The following is a 25,091-nucleotide window of genomic DNA, read 5'->3' on the forward strand; positions in this document are numbered from 1 at the left end:
TTTCTGCTTCCTAATTAAGGTTATTTGCTCCCTGTTCTTTCACATCTTTCCCTCCAAACAATGATTTTTCTGCAGCCTGTGCCCCCCCTTCGTATTTCAGTCCTGAAAAATGCAACATTCACCAGTTCACTTGGCCAACTCCCACCAACTTCACAATTGAAATCTGGAACGATAGTTGAATAAACAATAAGATCTTCCTCGTAACACATAATTTCGCCTTTCAAAATGTGCAACTAACTCTTTCATACTTCACTTAAACATAGGACACAACCACCCTGCCCCATTCACGCTGGACACGCTACCGATTATGTTCTATGTATCAGTAAAATCCAGAAAATTGAGTTCATTCAGAACCAAATAGCTCCTATTACTGCTGCCCCAAACTTCAGCTTCTGTCCTAAGACAAAAACCCAGATTACTACTTGCTTCCATTTCCACCTCCTTTTTAATTATCCTATTACATCACCTGGGGCCTCATGTAGGTAGCCCAATACCGGTCGGTAACGGACGATTTTCGGTAAATATACCGTTACCGACCGGTATTTAGGCTTTTGCTATGTAGGGGGATCATTTCTGTATTCGGTAATTTACCGAATCGGTAAAATTACCGAATCTGTAATTTTACCGATTCGGTAAATACCGAATACAGAAATGAGATGTAGGGGGAGTGTGTGGTGGGTGTGGGGATTCGTTATTTACCACCAACTGAAAGTTGGTGGTAAATGACGAATGTCTCAGTTAAGGCATTATTTGGCCCTTAGATGTGTGCAATGTGGCAGACACACATGCCCTCAGGGCATGTATGTGTGCCACATGTGCACACATGCAGGAATCAGGGGTGCAACAGGGTGTCAATGTGACACCCTGCCACCCTTGATTGAGCTCCCCCCATTACCGATTCGGTATTTACCGATTCGGTAATGGTAACTGGCTTCCCATTGATTCCTATGGGCCTCCTGGCCCATAGGAATCAATGAGATACAGGTTACAATTACCGAATCGGTAAATACCGATTCTAAAATACCGACACTTACCGAATCGGTATTTTTTTACCTACATTACATTTACCGATTCATAAATACCGAATCGGTAAAATTCGGTATTTAAGAATCGGTAAATGTAATTTACCTACATATGGCCCCTGATGAGGCCACTGGGCTCTATCTTCCAAAAGCTTGACCTCCATCTGCACCCTGTGCTGGCAGCTTCTCTGTCCTGATCCTATTGGAACTCATTCAGCCCACTATTTCCCATGTCAAACAAAAATATCTCAACCACAATCACATCAACAAGTGCAATTAGGTCACTCACGTCCTTGGGGCAAACCTTTTGATATCAGAGCTCACTGTCCTACTCTCAACATTGACTCATCACTGTCCTACTACTGACTCTTACAACTCATACATAACCTTAGTACAGCCTGCCACCTTACCCATAATGGTGATGAAATGTGTATGCAGCATGGGATCTCCTACCTGGCTCCTTGACAGTTTTACCTAGTACCTAGGTGATATCTGACTACCAACAAAGAACTCCTTTGAAGCTGACTTTGCAAACCTTCAAAGTTCCCCAAGGGAGCAATTCAGACCTCACCCCACCACACACTTCGACTCCTTACAAACAACTCTGTAAACTGTGGATATACAACAAGATCACCCATGTGCGTTTGGGTACGGAAGCTTTAAGAAAAAGTAATACAGTAATACTAGCCCCCCGCCCCATTCACTACCATCTGTCTATTTTAGAACCCATTCAAGCAAACCAGCATCAGCATACTGATTCCATACAATATCCACCACCATACCCTGAACAAACCCCAAGACCCAGCCGTGCTCAGATATCCAGCACCTCAAATTTCAAAGAAGATGGAACAATGAGAAGATCTACATGTCATCATCCAAGGAAACTGCAATCCACTCTCCATCCTTAATGTTCATGTTCCAAGCCAGGCATCCCTCTCTGTCAGCTAGCACCCTAATCATTCCCTTGAATATGGAAATACCGAAACCAGCCGTCAACACTGTGTCTACTGCTCATCTAAACCATCACAATATATGAAAATAATCCACAATCTTTCACCACTACACTCATCACTAAATGGATTGACTATTGCTGCAGCCTTCTCTTCTGCCCCTATTTAATGCAGACCCTCAAAGATTGCTTTCTTTATAACGCCTATCTCTATAATATCCCCCATTCTACTCTTACTGTTCAGTCTGGACAATCTAAGGTACAACCTGTGACAATAGCCAACCCATGAATTTATCATGACACCGATCAGTGCACCTCTAACTGTAAAGCATCTAGATTAATTTGATTTCTTAAGCATTCCAAGCAAAACATTATGGGGCATATTTACAAGCCCCTATCGCCACAGGAACGTCACTTAACGTGGCTTAACGGCACCTTGTAAATAATGCACCTGTTAAAGGTAGAAATTCCCGCATGACCCCTTTTTGTTAACTCCTCGAATACTCATCCCATAATGCACCACTATAGTATAGTACTTGTGTGCCTTTCCAGACTGCAATGAGATTAGATCAGCTGACACACAGTTTATAAGCCTTCAGCAACCACTCCCAGGTGCTTGGCTTTGTTTCCTGTCGGAGCCACGCCCTACCTCTGTGTAAAGAAAAACTTTCTCAACCGCTTCTGGACTACTCCTGTTTTTGGATCGTGGTTTACTGGTGTATCAATCCCTGAATACTTCGTGACATCGTGAAATCGAGTAAGATATCCTGTGGTCATCGCGCGACGACACGCTGGTTCGTACCTCTCCCCACCTCCCACCTGTTGCATACGCGCGAGGTCGCGCTACAGATTACCCTGGAAATACCTGCATACGGCAGCGCAGCGTAGCTTGAAGACCCGTCATGCCATCTCTTCCCCCCCCCCCCCCTCTGCAAAACAGTGGCACGGCTTCCTTTGTATTTCCGGGCTTCGGCGCTGGGAAAGCGCTAACTACGTAAAGGTACGCGGTACCTTTAAGAGCACGAAAGCCGCGCCGGAAGCATTTTTTTTATTTTTTTTATTGTTTTGGGAGATCAAGAACACGCTTCACTACGACGCAGGCAAGAGCGGCTCCACGATAGCGTCTGGAATCGCTGCTGTTGCGGTCATCTGCCAACTCGCTCCGACTTCATTCTTTGCAGCATGGGGTGTGATTCAGCTGAAGTAAGACCACGCTTTTATGTCCTGTGATCTTCAACGTGAGAGACAGTAAGTTCATTCCTTTCTGGATGATGTGCACATGACTTTGTTGCTCGCTCAGTGCGTTTATATCTTTCTTCATTCCTGTCACGGATTATCGAAAACTGGCTCCTTTCAGACCCTGCCTTCTGTACATAGACCCTGTTGTGATTGAGCTAATCTCGACGGAGGCCTGTGTTCTTTAAACAAGAGAGACACTGTCCTACACACTTTCTGGAGCATTTGTAATTGCAAGCCTCTCCTGGTCTCAGTGTAAGTGTGTGAGGGTACACAAGGCATACGTGCAACAGAGAAAAAGAGTTTGTGTCTAGTATAGGTTAGTTTTGGGTTCAAATCTGTTCCTCTCCTACTTTTATCGTTACTGCAGGTTCCTTTTATCTATGGACATTCAGTGTCTCTGAATCCCTGAAAAATCAAACCTGACGCTCCCTGGTGGAGCTTCTCTGTCTCTACTCTCCCTAGCGATATTGCCCTCCTTCTTGGTATTTTAATAACTGAGGAGTGGACTATCTCGGAGGAGAGGAAAGGCGCATGCTTCGCTCCTGTGGATTTTGGCACCTTCTGTACTTGTAACCCGAGGCCTTGACAGCACCCTTTCGTGCTATACTTAGCGTGAAAGGGGTGGGCAATGGGTGTTGCGTTCGGTGTTCCGCCACCACACCCATTGCGTTTGACACTGTCCCCTATTTACAAGGGTGGCATAAATAGGAGGCAGCGCCAAAATTAAGATCAGGGAAAACCTGGTCTTAACATGGGCAAATTATGAGAAATCCTATATTTCTCCTTGCTTTTTATTGTTTCTATGTGTGCTGCATTGTGCAGCACATATAGAAAGAGCACATCCCCATGGATGATTGTTTATAAGCAGTAAGGTGTCCTTTCCTGCACACAAGCAATCAATAAAGAAAATGACGATTTTCAACCTCTATGTGTGCTGCTGCACGATGCAGCACACATAGAAGTTTCAAATAGCCATTACTGATTGTTTATGTGCAGAAAGGGACAACTTGCTGCCCATTAACAATCATTCCCTCAATTCAGGCACCCGTCCACTAAAGTGCAAGTGTCCCTCTGTTGGTGCTAGGCGGCTTAATTTAGTGCTAGCGCTATTAAAAATGCAGGGATGTGCCATACCTTGGTAAATATGGCTAATTTGTGCGTTTTCGGAATGGCAGAGTGTGGCATTAGCATTTTGTGCCTAAAGCCACAGTCTGCCATTCTCTTGTAAATATGCCCCCCATGTTTTTCAGAAGATTAAAGGCACAGGAGGCACCTACTCTTAAAATGAACAAGATCCTCCAATGTTTCTCAATACATTATTTCCTTATTGCCACAAGGTGAATCTGAAGAGCAATTCCTCTAGTGACAATATTTAATATTTATTTGTATTGCTATATTTTCTTTATTTTAATATCCATATCTTGAACAAATGTTTAGAAAAGGCACAACCGGCATGTGTTTCACGAGCCTGTCTCTTCTGCAAGGCTTGTTCAAGATCACTTATGCCTCCATTGATAAAACACAATTCCTTATTCTTCTATATTAATCTCGACATTGCTGATATCTGTTCTCCCTAGTTTATTTCTGTTATCAGGTTTTCATGAAGGCATTCTAGGCAAAACATAGGGCACCATTATGATTACCTTATTTTTTACGATCCCTGCACAAATGTGCTTGCTCAGGGATCAGAATAATGGGTTTTAGCACTCATTACTGCATTCCCTCAATTTTACTCAGGTGACTTTCAGAAAGTTACACCTGCCAACATTTACCACCATACAATGCCCTGTAAATACTTTTACATGTGGATTTTGGTGTGCAAAACACTAAAACCGGCATGTTTCTTCCCACTTGAATGGGGAAAGATTGTGATGGTCATTCTTTAAAAAGCCAGACAAATAACAATTCTTGGGGTATAGGTGTTTGACGAGCTAATCTTTTATAGCTCACATAGGGTTTGGACCACTCATCTTGTAGAAGGTTTAAGAAAGATTCTTCACACGTAAGTCTGCTGTAGAATTGTATTAGACCTTCCAGATACACGACTGGCAGACCATAGGACAATGAGGTAGCAGGCCAAAAGTTAGCTTTCAAACACTTCCAAATTAGCACAAAGGCATGTTTGGCGTGACACACACAAGTTAAACCCAACACATCTACCCTTGATACAATGCAACAGAAACACAAGCTCTGTTGAGCTGTGAGTGCGGTTGATGTACATGAAAATCTTTACAAGGATTCAGATTCTGGGGGAGTGAGTGTGGAGTTATGTGCGGTCTTGGGCATGGGCACTTACTCTGATGATTATGCGTGGGAGGTTGTTGGGAGGCCAAATTGATGTTGGTGAAGAAGGAATACGAATGATGGCAGACTTGGAGTCTCCCTTTATGTTAATTGTTGTGAACAAATGGAAGTATTTTTCTGGTGTGGTCTTGAAATCTACATGTGTTAGACTCTGGGCATTTGGCAGCAAGCCTTTTGGAGTTTTGGGCGAGTTTGAGAATGTGGTATCTTTTGAGGATAATTCCACCCCAGGCACTGTGCTTGCCACTAAGATGGGTTGTATCTTTTTGGTTAGTGGGAGCAATCGAGTCTACAGATAATATAAAATCCCAATGATCCTAAGCAGGTGATTTTAAGGATGATCTATTGATAATAGTGTGTGTCTGCATGTGAATTTGGTGAAATGTCAGAATGGCAACAAATTTGTGTACACACACACATACATACGCACACAAACACCTACACTCTCACACACACATACCTCCCCCCATTGCATCATCAGTTGCTCTCAGTATTTTAGACACAAGTCCAGGCATACAAGGAATGGGGGGACTCAGGTACTACACATTTCACCATTCTTACAAACAATAAAATAAATAACAGTAATTTGCTTATGCTTACAGTACCTGGACAGTAATTCACAATCAGTAAATCACAAACATTTTTAAAACACTCTTCCAATTAACACTCTCCAACACCCACACAGACACGCAAAAAACAACAATAGTCATCGTAAATCTGTGAGGAGTAGAGGAAAACATGACTGCCCAAAAATACATTAGGCTCACCTGACCTCAACTCAAGCAAAACAATGAGACAACAAGTAGGCTGTGGCTAACCTTGCACAAAGTTCCAAGACCTGCAAATCTTGTGCTTTCCTCAGACTGAAAAAGTGTTATCCTGATCCCCTTTGGAGATAATGTAGGATTGCATCATACTCATGCATAGTCAGCACTCAAATATACTCTATCGTATACTATATATACAATATACTAAAGGGAGTTTTTATTTGAAATATATGTATTTAGGGGGAGGTGATGGAGCGGGTAAAATGTTTTCTTTTTATATACCCAATCCATTTATTAATGTTTATATTAAAACAATTAATTAATAATTATAATAATTAATAGTTTGATGTGAAAGGACAAAATCAACCTTATTAACAGAAAGAATACACGTGGGAATGCATTTGCATGGCTAAAATAATAAGTGAACTAAGTTTGTATGCATATTAAAATGATAAACGTAGCTTGAGTAATGTTAATGTGATTTGCGCTTAAATAAACCAGCATTAACGGCTTTGGGTGTTGCATATGGCTAGATAATGCACACACATAAGGGTATTAGCAAGGGAATAACACTGTTTTAATCATTTCCATGTATTAATTACGATTTTGTGTTTCTTTGCTTAAGTTGACTATTTTGGCCTACCAAAAGATGGCCGCCGACTGAAGCCTAACTAAAGTACATTACTTCACCATTTGAACAATGGAGAAAGGTGCCTGCACCGACTTCGACCGTGTCCCCTGTGTGACCTGTCAGACCATGCCCATGAAGACTACCCTGGGCGAGGTGCCAATGCCCCTGAACGTGAAGAAAATGTTACAATTGAGAATATGAACTGTTGAACCCGACCTGTTCTCAACAAACTGATACATTTAGGACCATGGATTACTCTTTCCCATACATTCGCTTTGAGACTTTTTCCACATGGGAAAATTGAAAAATGTTTCCTGACGTGCCGAGATGTATTTGATTTTAGCCAATCATATTCCTGTGAAATGAGAAATGTAACATTTGATATATAAATTTTAGTATATATATATTGGTAGACTAGAGAGGTGTAGAGTAACTGCTGATGGAGAACCGATGATCAGATCCTTATGCTGACGGAGAGGATGGCGACTCTATATGATAGAACAGAACTCTGCCGAATTTACTGAGGACCAGTTCTGACTTAGAAAACGACAATTAGCCAGAATAGGTAAATATGACAAAAGATGATATTGCATTATTAAGATTTAACCTGCCTTTAAATTAGATAAAAAGAAAATCATTATTTGAATTATTGTGTCGGGTGATTATTTCATTGAAATGTTTATTGATTAATTTAGAGTGTTAAGGTATCATTGAACTAAATAACAACTAAATGATTCGATCGACCTATTGATGGAGGAATCGTTAGGGTGATTCAGGGAAAGTGGTTCTTCCATCAAGGAAAGCAGTTTGGTTCGGAACTGATGTCCCTTTGTAGGCGCGGATAGTTTGATAGAATGAATGTTGGTGTTATGGACCCCACCAGCGTATGATGTGTGTGTGTGACTGAGAAATCATTCTGTCCGTGGAAGGAAGGGGAAATTGAGGAACCCGAACTGCACCAGAGGCACGTGCGGCAGTGCTCAAGATGTCCGCCAATCTAGTGGAGCTCTGTTTCACGTCGGAGCGCAGAGAATAATATGCGGCTTCCAATACGTTAATTTACTTGAAAACAGACAGGTATCAACATCGGAACATGCCCTGCTCTGTTCTGCAATGTTTTTGTGTCCTTTGAGGGTCGTTTTCTTGTTTTTTGGAGTGCTACATACTGGGGCTATACTGCGGCTGCCATTTTGTACTTTAGATTTTTTGCTTTCCTCAGAAGTGGATTTCTGTGGTGCGCCTTACATACTTCCTGCCTTTCTCCGCATTTACTGAATTTATCTGCATTGTTTTTAATGTTGTGAGATTGGGGAAGTTGTTGGTGTAATTTCCGGCTTGCACACAGAAACAGTAAACATCATTTTTTTCTATGGACAGCAGTTAAAATATTTCTACACTCCAATACAAACTTTAATGGACCCCGTAACAAGCAGATACCACAAGCAGAGCATGCCCTGCTTTATTGGGCAACGTTTTTATGCCCTTTGAGAATTTATTCTTACTTTCTGGAGACTTGAAAATTAAGTCTTTGCCGTAGCCGCCATTTTGAATTCCAGAACTTTGTTCTCCTCCGAAGAAAATTTTTGTGGCACGCTCTTCATACTTCCTACCTCTCTCCTCATTGATTGGACATATCTTGTTTATTCTTGGCGTTGTGTGGTGTGGAAGACGTTATATTCCTACTGTTGGCTGAATTCTTTTCCTTTCTGTGTTTTTTCGCAACATTTTTCAATGCTTTCTATGGGCAGAGGTAAAAACCTACTGTGTTCAAATAAAGGTAAAACTGCTAAACCCTCTACGACTAACGGTCAGTCCGCTCTCTGCAGTAGAGATGGCTCGGTCTTCTTCTTCCTGGTCAGCACCTCTGCCTTTATCAGCCTCCAAGACGCAGACAACGCCTACAGCTACTAAACACCTCAAACAGGACCCACCTTCTCCTCCTAAACCCCTTACTACGGTATCATTAGATACTATTTTAGAGGAGATACGTGCGCCACGCCCGTTCATTAAGGAGACTAATACTCGATTACAGGTGATGGATAACAAATGGTCATCTTTGGACTCTAGGCTCTCCGTGGTGGAACAACATGTCAGTGATGTCCAGGATGCTGCTGTTAAGATAGCAAAAAACAATGTATCAGCTGGTCAATCATATAGGGGGACTGTTAGGTTTAAGAATTGATCGTAGCGAACAGGAAAAAAGAACAAGGGAGACCAAAAAGGAGGATAAATGGTTATTATTTGTAGATAGAAGTACATAGCACAACTAAATTACAGTAACCATAACAAACAAGTGAGCACTGGGAGTGTAGTGTTTGAGTGAAAAAGGCGCAGTGACACAAGTGTGAGGGAGCAACGTGCAGCGGCGCAGAATAATTAAGCAATGAGGGTCAAACAAAGTATTTACAAAATGTTAACAATTCTAAACATCATTTAATTTTTAGAGAAAGACCCTTTACAAAAGCCGCAATTGGCGTTGGAGAGTCGACGGCGTTTCGACCTCGTTAACTTGAGGTCATCGTCAGGACTTAGGTTACAATCAATTCAAAAGGTACTTCTGGTAATGAAAGGGAGGAAATTTTGCGTTGACTGAATCGACATAGAGTAGTGGCGTCAGTGCGACAGAAAGAAAACCGTCAATACGGAGAAAATCGTAGGCTGTAACGTGGAGTATTTGTCGGCGGCGCTCAGAGTGCTTTCATCCAGGGAATGGTGAGGCAAGACCGGTGAAAAATTCGGGGCTCAGTCCGGTAGCGGAGCACCGTGTGGACGAGTGAAGCTTCTGGATGAAAGCACTCTGAACGCCGCCGACAAATACTCCACGTTACAGCCTACAATTTTCTCCGTATTGACGGTTTTCTTTCTGTCCCACTGACGCCACTACTCCATGTCGATTGCAATTGCAATGCAATAGGTCTCGCATTTATGGGAGTTTGAGCTATTGGCATTGTCAATAACAATGCCTTTTATTTATGTTTTGTTTTTAATACATAAATATAAAGCATTGTCATGTACAATGCTAATAGCTTAAACTTTTGCAAATGCGAAACCTATTGCATTGCAAATGCTTGTTTAGAGAGTTAGCGAGGATGTGGCTTAATGGCCAAACTGGACAATTTTGAAGCGGGGAACCAGGTTCGAGTCAGGCGGGAGGCTCAAACATCCTGTGATTGCGGACAAATTACTCACTCTCCCCATGCCTAAAAATAACAAAAATAAACCGGGCAAAAAGCAGAATCAGGCGAAAACAAAACATAGTTCTCTTAAACTAACAGAAAAGCACTGCAAGGGTAATGATACTGTACTTAGCCGGTGCTCCTCTGCTGAACAAGGGAAGTGAGGTATCGCTGGCTGTACCAGTTATGAGGCAGCAAAGAAGAGCGATGCAAGAGTTTGACCAATGGTGATTAGCAGGAGGGAATACAGTGGTATTATTGATGACAGCAGGTCTTGCAGACAGAGCATGCGCGCTTCTGCTCAACCTAAAAACAGCCCATCCGCTGATATATCAGATTAGCCAATCTGGCTACCTGGTTGCCTTATAGGTCAGTCCAACCTGTTATCTGAACTATTGAAACATTAGGACATTGTGCTGTGGGAGCAGCAACGAGTTGTTATTGTTTTTTTTCAATAACTAAGGACACACACATACATTGACTATGACACATACGCGTGCTTGGCGGGGGCGGGGGAACGCATTCCAGGCGGGGGAGCGGACCCTTTGAAGTATGATGCCGAGGGCGTCAGTGGGCTGAAGCGCTTCCCCAAAAGTGGATTGCATGGCAGCACGATGCACGTGATTGTGCGCGTGCTCGCCGTGCAATCCACTTTTGGGAGCACTTTGAAATGCCCCTTTACTAAAGTCTCGCATAGCGATTGCTATCGCAATAGCTAGGCGAGACCTAATAAAGGATAGGAATAGTAGTCTAGTGAGAAGCAGTACCAGAAACAGAGGTGCTGTTTAAAGAAATCAAAACATGTTTATCCAAATGGTCTTATTTATCACTATACAGGGGAGGATGCACTACTCCTTAGGAAGCACCGGTGTAGAGGTGTGTGATTAACGTATTGCTCTGTGTATGAGTGATATGTTTAGAATGAAAAATAATTACATTTGTGTTGAACGGGCAATGCACGTTTTGGTGCTAAGTGTATATATATATATATATATATATATATTATCTACTGGCGGTCGCCAGTAGATAGTTATAGTTAGGACCACGTTTCCATAGGAAATCCGCAACATTCTATTTTGAATAACTTTGGCGCCGGTCGACGAATCCTCGCGAATTTTTCAAAATAGGTGGGGCGCTACGCTCCGCTCCTACCGTGAAAGTCTCGGGGGGATTCGTCAAGCGGGGGCTGTGATAAAAGGGGGGTCCCAAAACGCGTTTTTCCCATGCATTTTTCCATAGGACCTTTAGACACAGCTACAGCCCGAACGGCTGAACAGAATTACTTGAAATTTGGCAAAGAGGTAGTCCTCAGGTCAAGGAAGTGCCTTTTGTAGGTTTGGTGTAAATCTGTTCAGTAGATTCTGAGAAAATAGCCTTTAAATCAATATATATATCTGAGCCAGCTTACGGTGCGCTTACGGTGCGCTTACCGTACGCGTACGGTGGCGTGCGCGAGCGCGATTCTGATTGGCCCTTAGATCTTAGTAAACATTCGAATCGGTCGAAACCAGGAAGCGGCGGCCGCCATTTTCTCTCTCGCACTCTGTCAGGGTGTTGACTAACAAAGTGCAAAAACATGTAAAGGGGCTGTTTAGACAGCTCCTAAGCACCTAGCCATGTCGAGGGAGTCCCCAACGATCCCCCAAGTAAAAAAAGGCAATTTTAATTTTTTCGATAATTTCGCCGATTACGCTTACCGTACGCGTACGGTAATAAATAAAAAAAAATATATATATATATCCACATTCTCCCCACCCCGTGTGCAAAAGGTGTCCGAAGGGCACCGTTTGTGCCTCGCTTATCTATTATAAACCAAACATATATATTACCTGTCACAACGATGCTCATCATATGTCCTCCATGTGCGCACGGTGCGCGAAGCGCATCGTGCGTTCATGGCCCATCTAGTGTAACGTGGGCACGCGGTGCGCGAAGCGCACCGCGTGCTCACTGTGCGCGCATGGTGCGCAAAGCGCACCGTGCGCGCACGGAACGAACTGCGTTAAGTGGGCGCGCACGCCACAAATGGCGTAAAGTAACTTAGCATTTAAAAAAACGTACAAATTCACTGAAAAAACCATAGGTTTCACACACGTTATAGTTAGGAATTAGCATTTAAAAAACCTTGCAAATTCACTGAAAAAACCATAGGTTTCACACATGTTATAGTTAGCTGGACATTTTACTGATAAAAAACCAATGAAATTCCCCCGTTATAGTTACTGTAGGCAACTATAACTCACGCGACCGTAATCCTCTGCTGATGACATATGTGTCTTTATGAAAAAAAAATATTTGTAATATATGTATAGCTAAAATTTAATGGAAGAAGACATGGGCAAATAAGTGTCTAAATACAGTATTAGCATCAGCAGAGGATTGCGGTCGCGTGAGTTATAGTTGCCTACAGTAACTATAACGGGGGAATTTCATTGGTTTTTTATCAGTAAAATGTCCAGCTAACTATAACATGTGTGAAACCTATGGTTTTTTCAGTGAATATATATATAGATATATATCCAACCTTCAAAGTTGCCTGCAATGAGGAGCCCACGACAGGTAAGTAACGGTAGCCAACTTCATTTAATGGAGAATTACATCGCAAGCAGTGGAAAAGAACTTCGCTTTATCATCAAGTCCTGCCCGACGCGTTCGTGCAAAGCACTTCATCAAGGGCTGTGGACTTTTTGAAATGAGTTCAGTCACGGCTCTTTTCGCAGTACCACATCAAATACTCTCTCCCCACCCTAGTGGGCGTGTCAACCCGCATGGCTTGCTGGGCATTGTAGTGCTGTTGTCTTCCTCCAGTGAGTCGCCATGACTGGACCCAAAATCTAACTATTATTCACAGTGGGCAGCGTTGTATCATCTCCCAGCTTGTCTTGCACATCAAGATTCTCCATTGGGCATACCTGTTCCCAATGCCGTCACGCCGTTTGGTGCAACAGCGGGTCTGTACTACGGTACAGCGGGACCTTCTGTAAAGGAAATGAAAGAAGAAGAGAAAAGTGGATCTTGCAAAAGGGAGTTGTTAAACCTCCATCTAGAAGACTTGGGATGCGAGGGGAGCAAATCGAAATCAGCAACAATCAGGGCGTGATCAGAAATGACAATGGGTTCAATTGAGGAGGAAATAAGAGTGTGTGTTAAGGCCGAAGAGAGAAAGATGTAGTCCATTCGTGACATGTGGAGGAGAGAAAAAAGAAAATTCAGAGTTTTCAGGGTTGCAAAGTCTCCAGGCATCCACCAGATGAGTCTGAGATATTGTGTCTTGAAATTGTTTTTGGATCTTGTGGGGAATAAAACGAACCTGAGATTGTCAATCAATGAAAGGATCCATAATCTGGTTGCAATCACCTCCCAAAATAAAAAATTAATCTTTATGTTGAATGCATTTTTTTGTGATATTAGGCCAAAAAGAGGAGTCCGGTTGAGTTGGACCAAAAATATTGAAAACTGTAAGAGAAATATTATTAATAAGCAACTTAACTAGTAGCCATCTACCATCTCAATCAGTTTCCTTAGAGATAACAGAACATTTCAAACGTTTATGAACAAGAATAGTTACCACATTTTTCTTTGTATTTGTAGTGGAAACTAAGACTAAACCCACCCACTGCCTTTTGAGTTTCAGAGCTTCTAATTCTGTTAAATGAGTCTCTTGCAGTAAGACTAAGTCTGGGTTATATGTAGCAAGGCGGGATAATATTCGCTGCCTCTTAATGGGATTAATAAAACTTGTTACATTCCATGAAATAACTTTGAATGAAAATGAAATGAATTAAATATAAATTCACATGATCAATAATAATACACAATAATGGAAAGAAAAAAGAAAAAGAAAGATTGTAAAGTAGAGTCTCCAGTGAAAAGTATAAGAAAATAGGAAGATTAGAGGAGATGGAAGGATTCTGAATGCAAGAAAAAGACCAAAAGTAGAGAACGATGAAAATGACAGTAATGAAGGAATATAGGAAGAGCAGAGAGCAAATCAAAAATGTAGAGTAAGATAAATATAGTGATAATTCATGAAGAACAATATAACTGTTAGTAGGGGGAAAGGGGAGAAGAATAGGAAAAAGAAATAAATATGAGATGAAAAATAGACTGAAGCATGTATTGGAGGAAAAAAGAGAAGAAAAAAGAAAAGAGGAGGAAAAGAAATAAAAAGGAAGATAGCCAGAGAAGACAATACATGTCAAGATGACGACTGTAATACGTACCGTTAAAAAGGGGGGGGATGAGGACAACAATGAGGAGTGACGACAACAAATGAAGGCGGCACAACCAACAAGGGTGAAAGCACCACGCCGGGAGACCCACATGATAAAGGGGGAAACAAGTAACTGGATTCCAAGAGGTCTACAAAGGAATTAACAAAGGAAACAGGTGAGAGGAATCAAGAATCACCGAGCAACCTGTAAAGGAAGCAAACATTAGTAAGAACAGATAACAAGATTTAGCAAAACAATCAAGTAACAGTAGAAGGACCATGAATCTCCATTGATGAGGTAGAGTGTGAATGAATACATTTCCTCAAGTCTACAGCATCATCAAAGGTGTACGTGTTATTCTGGAAAGTCACCTTAAAGGGACAGGGATGAAAAAGTCCATATCGTGCACCTTGGCCTGTAGAGCAGGTCGTTGTTCGTGGAAGTCTTCCGTCTTTTAGCCGAGGCATTAGAAATATCTTAAGAGATAAACAAGTTAGCACCAGACCAAACAAGACGTTTTTTAGACTTAGCTGCGTTTAGTACTTGGATTAGATCTCTAAACTGCATGAAAAGTAGAATCACTCCACGAGGTTTTGATGGAGCCGATGCTGAAGAGAGACGTGGGCCTAATCTGTGAGCACGCTGAATGCTCAAATGAGTTGAAGGTTGAAGATCTTAAAGCTTGGGAAGAAAGGAGGTGAAAAAGGCGACTGGATCATTCACTTCAAGGCCCTCTGAAGACCATATAAACTAAGATTGTTCCGTCTATTTCTGTTTTCAAAGTCTTCTGCTAACTTTTTAAGCAGTGAATATCTTTTTCCAATGCCGCTATTTTAACAGCGGACAAACAGAAACAGGAGTAAACCCGTTATCCCAGTTGAGACTGGGCAATTATCTTGTCAGCATTGGTGCAGCACAATTGTAGCTACACCTTTACACTTCGCAATTTCATGACATGAACGTGCACTTAGAGCATGTGGTCTAACAACATTAAAATAAGCGTTGCACTTGACATCTATTTCTGGAGTGCATTTACTGTAGGACTAGTGAATTTACTCAAATTATGTTTTAACAGTATTATTTTTTTTTTTTTTTTATAATATATTTTTTATTATACTTTTCATTACGCACATTTCATACATTCAGAACTCCATAGACAAGATATAGTACATACAGTAAATCATATCAAAATCATAATCAAAATCAAATCTCAAAATTCAAAATCACTTCCTTTAGTGCTACCCTATCCCATCCCTCCACTGAGCTAATGGCTCCCATATTCTTACACCCCGATCTCTCCCTAATCTACCCTTCCTTGCATATATAGGTTTCTCCAAATTGAATGCAGCAATTAAATTCGCCAACAATATTTGCATGAGCGGGGGAGTCTTATCAAGCCAGGCCCTGGCTAAAGTTAATCTGTAGACAGCCATTATCATGAACATGAACTCCTTCTGTGAGTTATTGTTATTTCCATCGGGTCCTATGCCCAGCAATATCCATAAGGGAGTTAGGAATATCTGTATCCCTAATGCCCTATCCAGAAAGCATTCTATATCTTTAATTAAGGTATGTAATTGAGGACAGGTAGCAAACATATGAACTATATCTGCGTCCGATGAATTACATCGAGGGCAGGTTGTCCCCGCAGTACCCCCCCATTTAGCGATCCTAGCTGGCGTATGGTAAAGTGAGTATAAGGTCTTATAATGCTGGGATTGCAGAGGAGCCGAGCATAGGATAGAACGACCCAAGTCCAACGAATCCTGGAAATTCTCAAGTTCTCCCCCTAGTTTCTCCACCCACTTATTCCTATGTTTGTCCAAGTCGTCCGGTTTACTTTTTACTAATAGCGCATACGCTGACCTAATCGTATGTATGCCACCGGTGGTTATACTCTCCAGGAAATCATTGGACTTGTACCCTGCTAAACCCCCCTGTTTATTACCCAAAAAGCTCCTAACCTGTAGATACTTAAAAAAGTCCCTTCTGCCTATATTATATCTATTGACCAGATCGCCAAACTGTACTACTCCCTCAGAATCTCTTAGATCCCCAATCTGCTTGATTCCTTTTTGCTCCCATGCGGCCATTACTGCATCTGAAAATATTTCTGGAGGAAAAGACTTATTCTTATACAATTTAATGTATCTGTTAAATCTGCCAAGTCCCGTCTTTTTCAAAAAAGCATTCCATATTTTCAGAGCCGCAGCAAGAGTCTTGAACGGTTTCCTTCTGAAGTACCCAAGATCAATGTGATATAAGAAACAGTTTTCTGCCTCGTGTCCTAACACAATTGCATACACATCTGTAGACATCGAAGTGATTTTCTGCAGGATCCCTCCTCCTCCAATCAAACCCTGCATATATTGAAGGGCAGTCGCAAGATAATATAATCTAAAATCAGGAGCCCCCCCACCCCCCTCTTTCTCTAGGTAAGGACATAAATCTGTAGGCTCTACGCGTTTTTCCATGAGCCCATATAAACCTATTTAAAATACCTTCCAGTATGTTAAACCATTTGGCTTAAAAAAATAGTGGGATTGCTCTAAATAAGTAAAGGAACTTTGGTAAAATCGTCATTTTAACCACATTGGTGCAGCCTACTAAGGAAAGATGCAGATTGTTAACTCTATCTAGATCTGTTTTAACTTTCGCCAGTAGAGGAGTCACATTAACCTCAACAACAGTATCCAGATTTGCTACTATTAATATACCCAGATACATAGCTGAAATAACCACCCTGGGATCGCTACTAGTGGTATATTCATTCCTAACTATCTGGGTCTTAGATTTATTTAGACTATATCCCGAGATTTGCCCAAATATACCAGCTTCCCGTTCAACCTCCATGATAGCCAAATCCGGGTCGGGGGGCAGTATGGCCACATCGTCGGCGTAGGCCAAAATTTTAACTATACAACCATTCAGAGCCATTGGGGGAATCCTTCTATTTCTTTCTAATCTTCGTGTTAGGGGCTCAAGACTCCGGAGGTGAACCACCCCGTTGCGTGTGTAGCATAATATCAAACATATCAATCAGCAAAACATTTTGAAACAATTTATAAAATTCTACCGGGATTTGCTCTGGCCCAGCCGCTTTTCCAGAGGGCAAACTCCCCAGGGCCCCCCTAAATTCATCCAAATGGAAAGGAGCATCCAGCATCTCTCTATCATCTGGCGGCAAGGAAGGTGCCAAAATATCACTAAGATACCTATCTATCTCTATTAAGCCCCTTACCTCACCCAAAGAATATAGCTCAGCGTAAAAATTCCTAAAAGCTTCCCTTATAAGATCAGGATCTGTAACCGGATTACCCTGCGCATCCTGAATCTCCTTGATATCAGCGGCGGCTGTGCGCTGCCTGGTTCGCACAGCGAGAATATGACCAACTCTCTCACTTAACTCATAGGTATCCTGTTTATTTGTTAAATACTTCTCAGCAGCTTTCGTGGTAATACCCTCTGTAGCATCTCCTTTAAGGGCAACTATACTAAGTATATAGGGCTCGAGTGGGAGATCCTGCGTTATAGCTATAGCTAGATTTTCTTCTGCTGCGAGTAACCTAAGCCTAATATCTTCTAGTTTCCTTCTTTCCCTTTTCCGTCTCGCCAATACATAACTCATAGTCTCCCCCCTAACCCCAGCTTTAAAACAATCCCAGACCGCGCCAGGGGAAGCTGTACCTCTATTAACTTCCCAAAAGAATTTTATCCAACATTCCATATGTTTCTGATAAGCCACATCCTTTAATAAAATACGCTCGAAAGTCCACTGCGTTTTCCTAACATGTACCTGAGTCATATTTAATGTTAACACGAATGGACTATGGTCTGAAATAATTCTGGGGTGTTTTTCTATCTTTGAGTGAGGGATTAGAGAATTAGAAATTAAAAAATAGTCCAGCCTTACAAGGATTTTATGTGGGGCGGAGAAGAAAGTGCTACCATCCAAGAAGGGATGTAACTTCGCCCATGGATCCCCAAGGGAATTATGTTGAACCATACCAACAAGAGCTCTGTAGGTCTTCCTCTTTCCCCCTACGTACCTTCCCCCTGGTTCTACAAAAGAACTTTTTGGGTCGTGGGTATTGAAATCCCCGCAACATATAATAGGTTCCGGCCACTGAGCCAGTTCCGTATCCATAAACTGCCAAACATCAGGATCATCATCAGTAGATCCATATATTGTAACCAGTGTAAACCGTGCCCCTTTAAAACATAATTCCACAATGACCCACCTTCCCCATTGATCCTCCTTTTTCCTACGTACCACTACATCACTATTTCTCCCTAAAATTGCTACCCCCTAGTTCTAGTCCCTTGTTTACTGGCTGCTAGTACATCGAATCCCAGCTGTTTCAGAAGATATACCTGCGTTACTTCAATGTGGGTCTCCTGGAGGCAAACCGGGATCCAATTGTAGAGACCTCAACAAACCTGCTACCTTCGCTCTCTTACTAGAATCATTGAGGCCACATACATTAATTGAAACAATCTTGCAAGGCATTAAAGGGCATCAGAGATATTCCAACTCATACTCAGCCAAATAGTAGATAGCATATAAATATGACCTCCTACGCTCCTTGGATACTGTCTATACTGTCTGTATTGTCTGTACCATAGCTCACACCAATTTAAAATGTGCAATGTCAAACCATCAAAACCAAACATTTTAACCGTATTAAAGAACCCCACCACCACCACCACCCACACCCTTCCCACCCCTGCAGTCCCCCCCCCCCCCGTTCAGGCATATAGGTCAGAATGACCTATATGTGGCCGGTTTAGGGTTGCATCAGTCGCACCCCTCTCCCATCCTACACTAATACTAATACCCCCTGAGTCTGGGCTAGCCTCTGCAAAAACCCAAGTGATTCTTCCAGCCCCATTGGCTTCAAAACACAAACCACAAAACAATATAACATTCCCCTTTACACATTCTGCTTTTTAAAATCTTCCATAAACTGCTGGGCTTTAATCTCTGAAAGAAACATCCTAACTCTTCCTTTGGTAATTACTTTTAGCTTGGCAGGAAACAATAGATAGGCCTCTGAACCTAGAGCCTGAAATTGTAAGATCATCTGCCTCAGCCTCCACCTTCTCTCAACCGTCACATGGCAAAAGTTGGGCCTGGCAAAGAAGGTGGTGCCCTCAAATGATCTCTTACTACCAGGTCTAGCTTTCTCGATGATTTCTTGCCTTAAGAGAAAATTTCCTAGATAAACTAAGATGGCTCTCGGAAAGGCCGCATTCCCTCCACCTTCTACCCCATGCACCTTTTTCAGGGTAAAAGGGAACCTGTGCGCTCTCTGGACCTCCCTGTCCCACTGCCACTGAGACTCCGGAAACGCCCCTTTAAGTAAATTAATCACATAGCGCCTAGTGTCCTGTCCTTCCAGCCCCTCAGCCACACCCGAAATTCTGACATTGTTACGCCTTTGGCGGTTTTCAAAATCCTCCATTTTCCACTGAAACTCTTCTGAAAACTTTTCTTGAGTCAACTTAAAAGTCTGCCAATTGCCAAGGTCATCTTTAAGCTTGCTCGTGCGCTCTTCCACCACCGTCACTCTGCCCACCAATTCATCATATAGTTTATTAGTCTTCCTCAGCGAAGATTGTATTTTTTTAGCATCCTGCCTTGCTTTCCGGCTCACTGCTCTAGCCTCTGCTTGCATCTGTTTCAGCATATTGAACAAGATCTCAAAAGGAGCATTCTGTTTTTGCGCCCCAGCAACATCCTCTTCCTGGTATATCTGGGAAGTTACTGAATAGTCCCATAATAGACCCTTCTCTGTACCCCCCGGTGAGCCGGCTGGCTGACTACTTGGTTTTAGCTGTCTCTTCCTCAGGGTGGTGTCTTTACATGTGCCTATATTCCCCCCTGAGGAGCTAGAACCTGAGAATGAGACCTCTTCAGCGTCCTCCTCCTCCTCCTCTGAGATCTCCTCACTAGGCTGCGCTGAATACGAGTCTTCATTCAAAGAAAAGAATCGCTCTCCTTCCATCGAACCCACCTCACCTTTTTCCATCGTCTCATAGTCTCTACAGCCCCCACCGGGTCGTATCCCTTTATTTGCCAGACTAACCGAGCTTCCCCATGTAGGCAAGGGGTTCTTGGAAGCAAGCAACTCCGCTTCGAGCACCATAATTGCACCCATCATGTCCGCATCCACATTCCCCCTCTCACCTGGAGTTGCGTTTTCTGAGTGAGCCTGTCCCCCCTCAGCGTGTTCTGAGACCAAGCCCATTGCTGAGGCCGAGTCCCTCTCTGCCTGGAGCCGCGCTACATCCTGAATCCCAGAAGTGCTGTCAGAGTACTGTAGCTGTTGCCTAGCACCGAGGGCGTCCACGTGCGACGCACCCCCAGCGTCCTCGAGGATGCCTCCAACATCGCTGGGAGAGCCGCTGATGCTTCTGCTGAGCTTACTTTGTGTCCGATCGCCTGGTGCCACGGATCGAGCGGTGTATACCTCCGACAAGGTAGGCTGCCTGAGGGGGGCTTCCCTGGATTAGGATTTATCAAATCTGTCCGTCTTTTCCGCAGGTTTTGCAGGCAGCTTACTCCTTACCTCAGTAGGGCTGCCTGAATCAGTACCTATGGTTGCATTATTCTTTCCCCGCGACTCGATCTTTTTCTTCAGCTGCGGAGCCGCCGTCTTCCGTATCGCCCCTAGGCTCTTCATAACTGGTACTAACTCTTCATTTAAAGCATTTGGGGCATTTTTACCAGTCTCAGATTGCTCCTTTGCCTTCTCCTTTTCTTTCGCTTTATCGCTTTTAACAGAACGCGGGGGCATTCTGGGCGGCTGTATGTGCTGTGTTCTCCTGTATCCAAAAGTACTCATAAACTTCCCAAAACTTTCCTTTTGCCAGAGCAGCTCCGACAGCAACCTATGTTTAAGGGCTGTAGTGGTAGGGCGCACCGGTGGATTAATGATTAAGCCTGCATACCACCTCCATACAAAAGCCATCGGGGGTTCAAATCATAGCGATCAGCTCATCTCGGCACTCATCTCGTTGCTGATGGCAGAGAGGTCAGCTGTGACCGTTCAGCACGACCCGTCCGCGGCCATCTTGCCTCCAGTGGTCCTGCTTTAACAGTATTAAAGGAGATGTTAATAAACCATCCTTACTTAGTGGATATGTACTTACAATAAAAACAAATTCAATTACATAATGTGTGGCTTAATACATTACATTACATTTACTATTCATATGACCGCATAGAAACCATCCTCATATATGCAGAATGTGATTACACTAGAAATGACAAAGGTTTATGCAATGTATGTACTAATGTTTCATATATTGCTGCAGTTCTTAAACATACTTACACATATACCTTTAAGATTTTACTGAATGCCACATGTGAGATGAATCTACTGTACTGACATTTTACATTTACTTGTGTTTGCATGTGCATACGCATATTAAATGGGCACCACTGAGTTAATATTTGAAATTTGAGTAGGCCTGTTTCACATGTTGCATAAAATATTGTTTTCCATTTTTTTGCTAACATGACTTTTCTTGCAGGTATTCACACACATTGTTAGTTGAAGAATAGATAGATTACTATACTAGTGATAGAAGGAGAGAGCCTGAGAAGAAGACCTTTCCAGAAAGAACATGTAGAGCCAGAGAGTCAAAAGGAAGGTCTATTGACCAATTTTGCCACTTAGCCTGAGAGAGAAAAGACGTTGTCATTTCCATGTCCAGTGTGGGATACTTTACGAATGTTGCAGTCCGCAACGTGAGAATAGAGAAAGACAATGGACCCCTGATGATGCAAACAGAGGGCTGTTACCTGAACAATTTTAATGTTAATAGTTGGAGTCTACATGGTCTGATTCTTTCCTGAGTGTGGCTTGGGCTACCTCTTACTTCACTGAACCAAAAAGATTCTTGACAGAGCTTCTGCAAAGCTGACACCTTCTGGCTTAATTTCCCTGTCCAGTTCTATTCCCATTATGGAATGTCCCTGATTTGTGAGATACTTCCGGTTACAGAACCATCCTTTTAGCTTGGACTCTAATTTAGGAGGTTTTAGATTTGCCTATGTAGAGATGAGAAAATCTGAGACTTTTCTCTGAGCATCAAATACTTTTGCAAATCTTTTGTGTTGCTGTGACTGAACTTGTTTGCTTGATACTGGTCCATCTAAGCTTCTTTAGTAGGTTAGGCTTCCCAGTGGTTATTCTGTATCTTTACAGTATTGTGCTAAGAGGGCTGTACTTTAACTTGATAGCTCATTTGTAAGAAACCCTCTTAACCATCTCTACTTATTCCTGGTCCTTATTGTGTAGCTCAATGAGGTACACTGTTAATTGAGCTTTGATTTATGTAGTGCTAATTCTCATCACCTATCAGTCGGGGGAAAAATTCCATCAGAGGACCAATGGTAAGAAAGGGGGCCCAGAATGCTAGATTAGGAGTTTGTGGGCTGTTTGTTTAGCAATTCGTTGGTTGGTTTTATGGTCTGGTGGGCTGGTTTTGACGGATACGTTTTGTGATATTGTCACAAGCTTTGCCTGCAGCAAACAGAAATGCATGCAGTCTCCCATACTTTGTAAAAAACCCATGCAGCGTGTCTTTACATATTCAAAACGTACCTGATTTGCAAATATGGGCCACTCTGGGTCACTCTTTTTAGCTATCTGGTTCACTATTGAGGCCACTTTTTTCTTGGTGGCCATTTTTTTGTCCCAGACCAACCATGACTGCCTATCAAACTCAAATTGTGCCCCAACCTGGAAGATATTGTAATGTAAAATAGACACATTTGCCATTGCTGAGAACTGTTGATTAACAAAGGAGCTAAAAAAATCTTGTTTTTTTACCAAGAGACCACAGTACCTTCAACTCCAGTTGGTCAGTTACCGGTGCTCTGGCCTCAAAATCTACCTAAACAAACTATCCTTACATACAGTATGTCCCTATTATACCTTTCGTGGATTCAGTCCCCATACAATGTTCACCATATTGCTCAGGCTCTTCATTTATTAATAATCATGTTCTGTCACAGCAACTATTTCTACAAATGCCTAGGAAACATCTGTCCTTCGTTCACCAACAGACACTTCTTTTTGCAACTCCTCAGGTGCAGATCTTTAACATTTGCTGTACAGTGTACAACTCTATCAATTTTCTGCAACGCTTTCAGTCATCTGCCCGCCCTTCCAACTAGACTCTCCCTGACAAGGTACCCACTATGACATCACTTGCCAGTGGATTTCAGGATGGGCATTTGCAAACTAGATCCTTCTGATCTTGGGACACGAATTGAACAAACAGATCAGTTGCTCCTCCAGAGCTTTTCTTCATCTCCATTCAGACACACAGAGATAACATTCTGTTTTACCATCATTCACTCTCAGTATTTGAGAAACAAGCCCAGACTTACAGGGAATCGGGACTCACTAGATACTATATCCCTATCTAGTTATGGCCAATGAATAAATGTCTCACAGTGCACAATAGCACTCAATAGTACACCATGTTTTCTTATCTCATCTTCAAGTCTCTGCATTGACTTGTACATTCCTACTTGCAGACAAGGAGAAGGATCCTCTTGTGTGGCAATTTTTCCACCTGTCACTTGGCCAGAAGAAGATATCTTCTCGAAACTTTATTTGCAACCTATGTAATAAAAGGTTTTCTAGAGGTACTGAAAAGAAATGCTCTCACGGTACCACTGGGATGTGGCGCCACATGATTGCTAGGCACCCAAAAGCAGTTGGCAAGGGCTAAACTCCAGAAGGAATCTCTAAGCAGGTGCCATCATCTGGGGCTGGAGCCCTTCAGCAGGACAACAAGCAGCACCTCAAGTAGTGCAGCAGGAACAGTATATTAAACCAGCGTAACAGGATATGTCCGTGTCCTGCAGGTATTATAGCCTCAATCGGTTTGTTGGAGAGATGATTTTTAGATTGAGTGACAAACTTGTGAAGGAATACAAATGTCCTAAGAAGCCTTACATAATTTTCCCTTTTGGTTTGTCTTTAAGTTGATCTTCCCATTTTTTCCTTTAAGTTTACAGCAACCACATTTTTTAATTTAAAAAAAAAAAAAGTTATAAGAAGGGAAAAAATAGTTATTTTAAGAACCACCTTTTCCAAAAATGAGGTTGACTGCCATGTGCTAGTGCATCATTGTAGTGTGCTATATACATGTGAGATTGTGTTTGTAGGATTGTGTTTGTAGGATTGTGTGTGTATATGAATGTATGATTATGTACATGTGTGTGTATGTCTATGTGCATGTGTGTATGAGTATTTGTGTATTTGTGTATATGTGAATGTGTGTGTATGTATGTGTCAGTGTGTGTGTTTATGTCTGGGAGACATCCGTTACATCGTGGTCTTCACACCGCAATACGTCTACAACGCAGGCATTACAACGCAATTTGTTACAACGACTTGAGCTGGATGGCGCTATACACTAAGGAATAGTATTATTTTCTATTCCAACACCTTCCCTACTGTTACGTAGGATGGAGTTGGAATAGTAAATCATACTATTCCTAAATTCAGCACCCTCCAGCACAAGTTGTTGTAACGACTTGCGTTGCAATGCCTGCGTTGTAAACGTATCACGGTGCGAAGACCGCGATGTAACGTCATATATTCCTATGTCTGTATCTGTGTCTATGTCTGTGTGAGAGAGAGAGTTTATAAGAATGTGGGATTAGCCTCTGCATGACGACCTCTGTCGAGGGCGAAGGCACTGCATAGTAGGCTTTAGTGAAGGACTGGGCTCTGCGCAAAGACCTCTGTAGATGGGTGAA

This window comes from Triturus cristatus, chromosome 9, assembly GCF_964204655.1.
Source record: "Triturus cristatus chromosome 9, aTriCri1.1, whole genome shotgun sequence".
In the NCBI taxonomy this organism is placed as follows: Eukaryota; Metazoa; Chordata; class Amphibia; order Caudata; family Salamandridae; genus Triturus; species Triturus cristatus.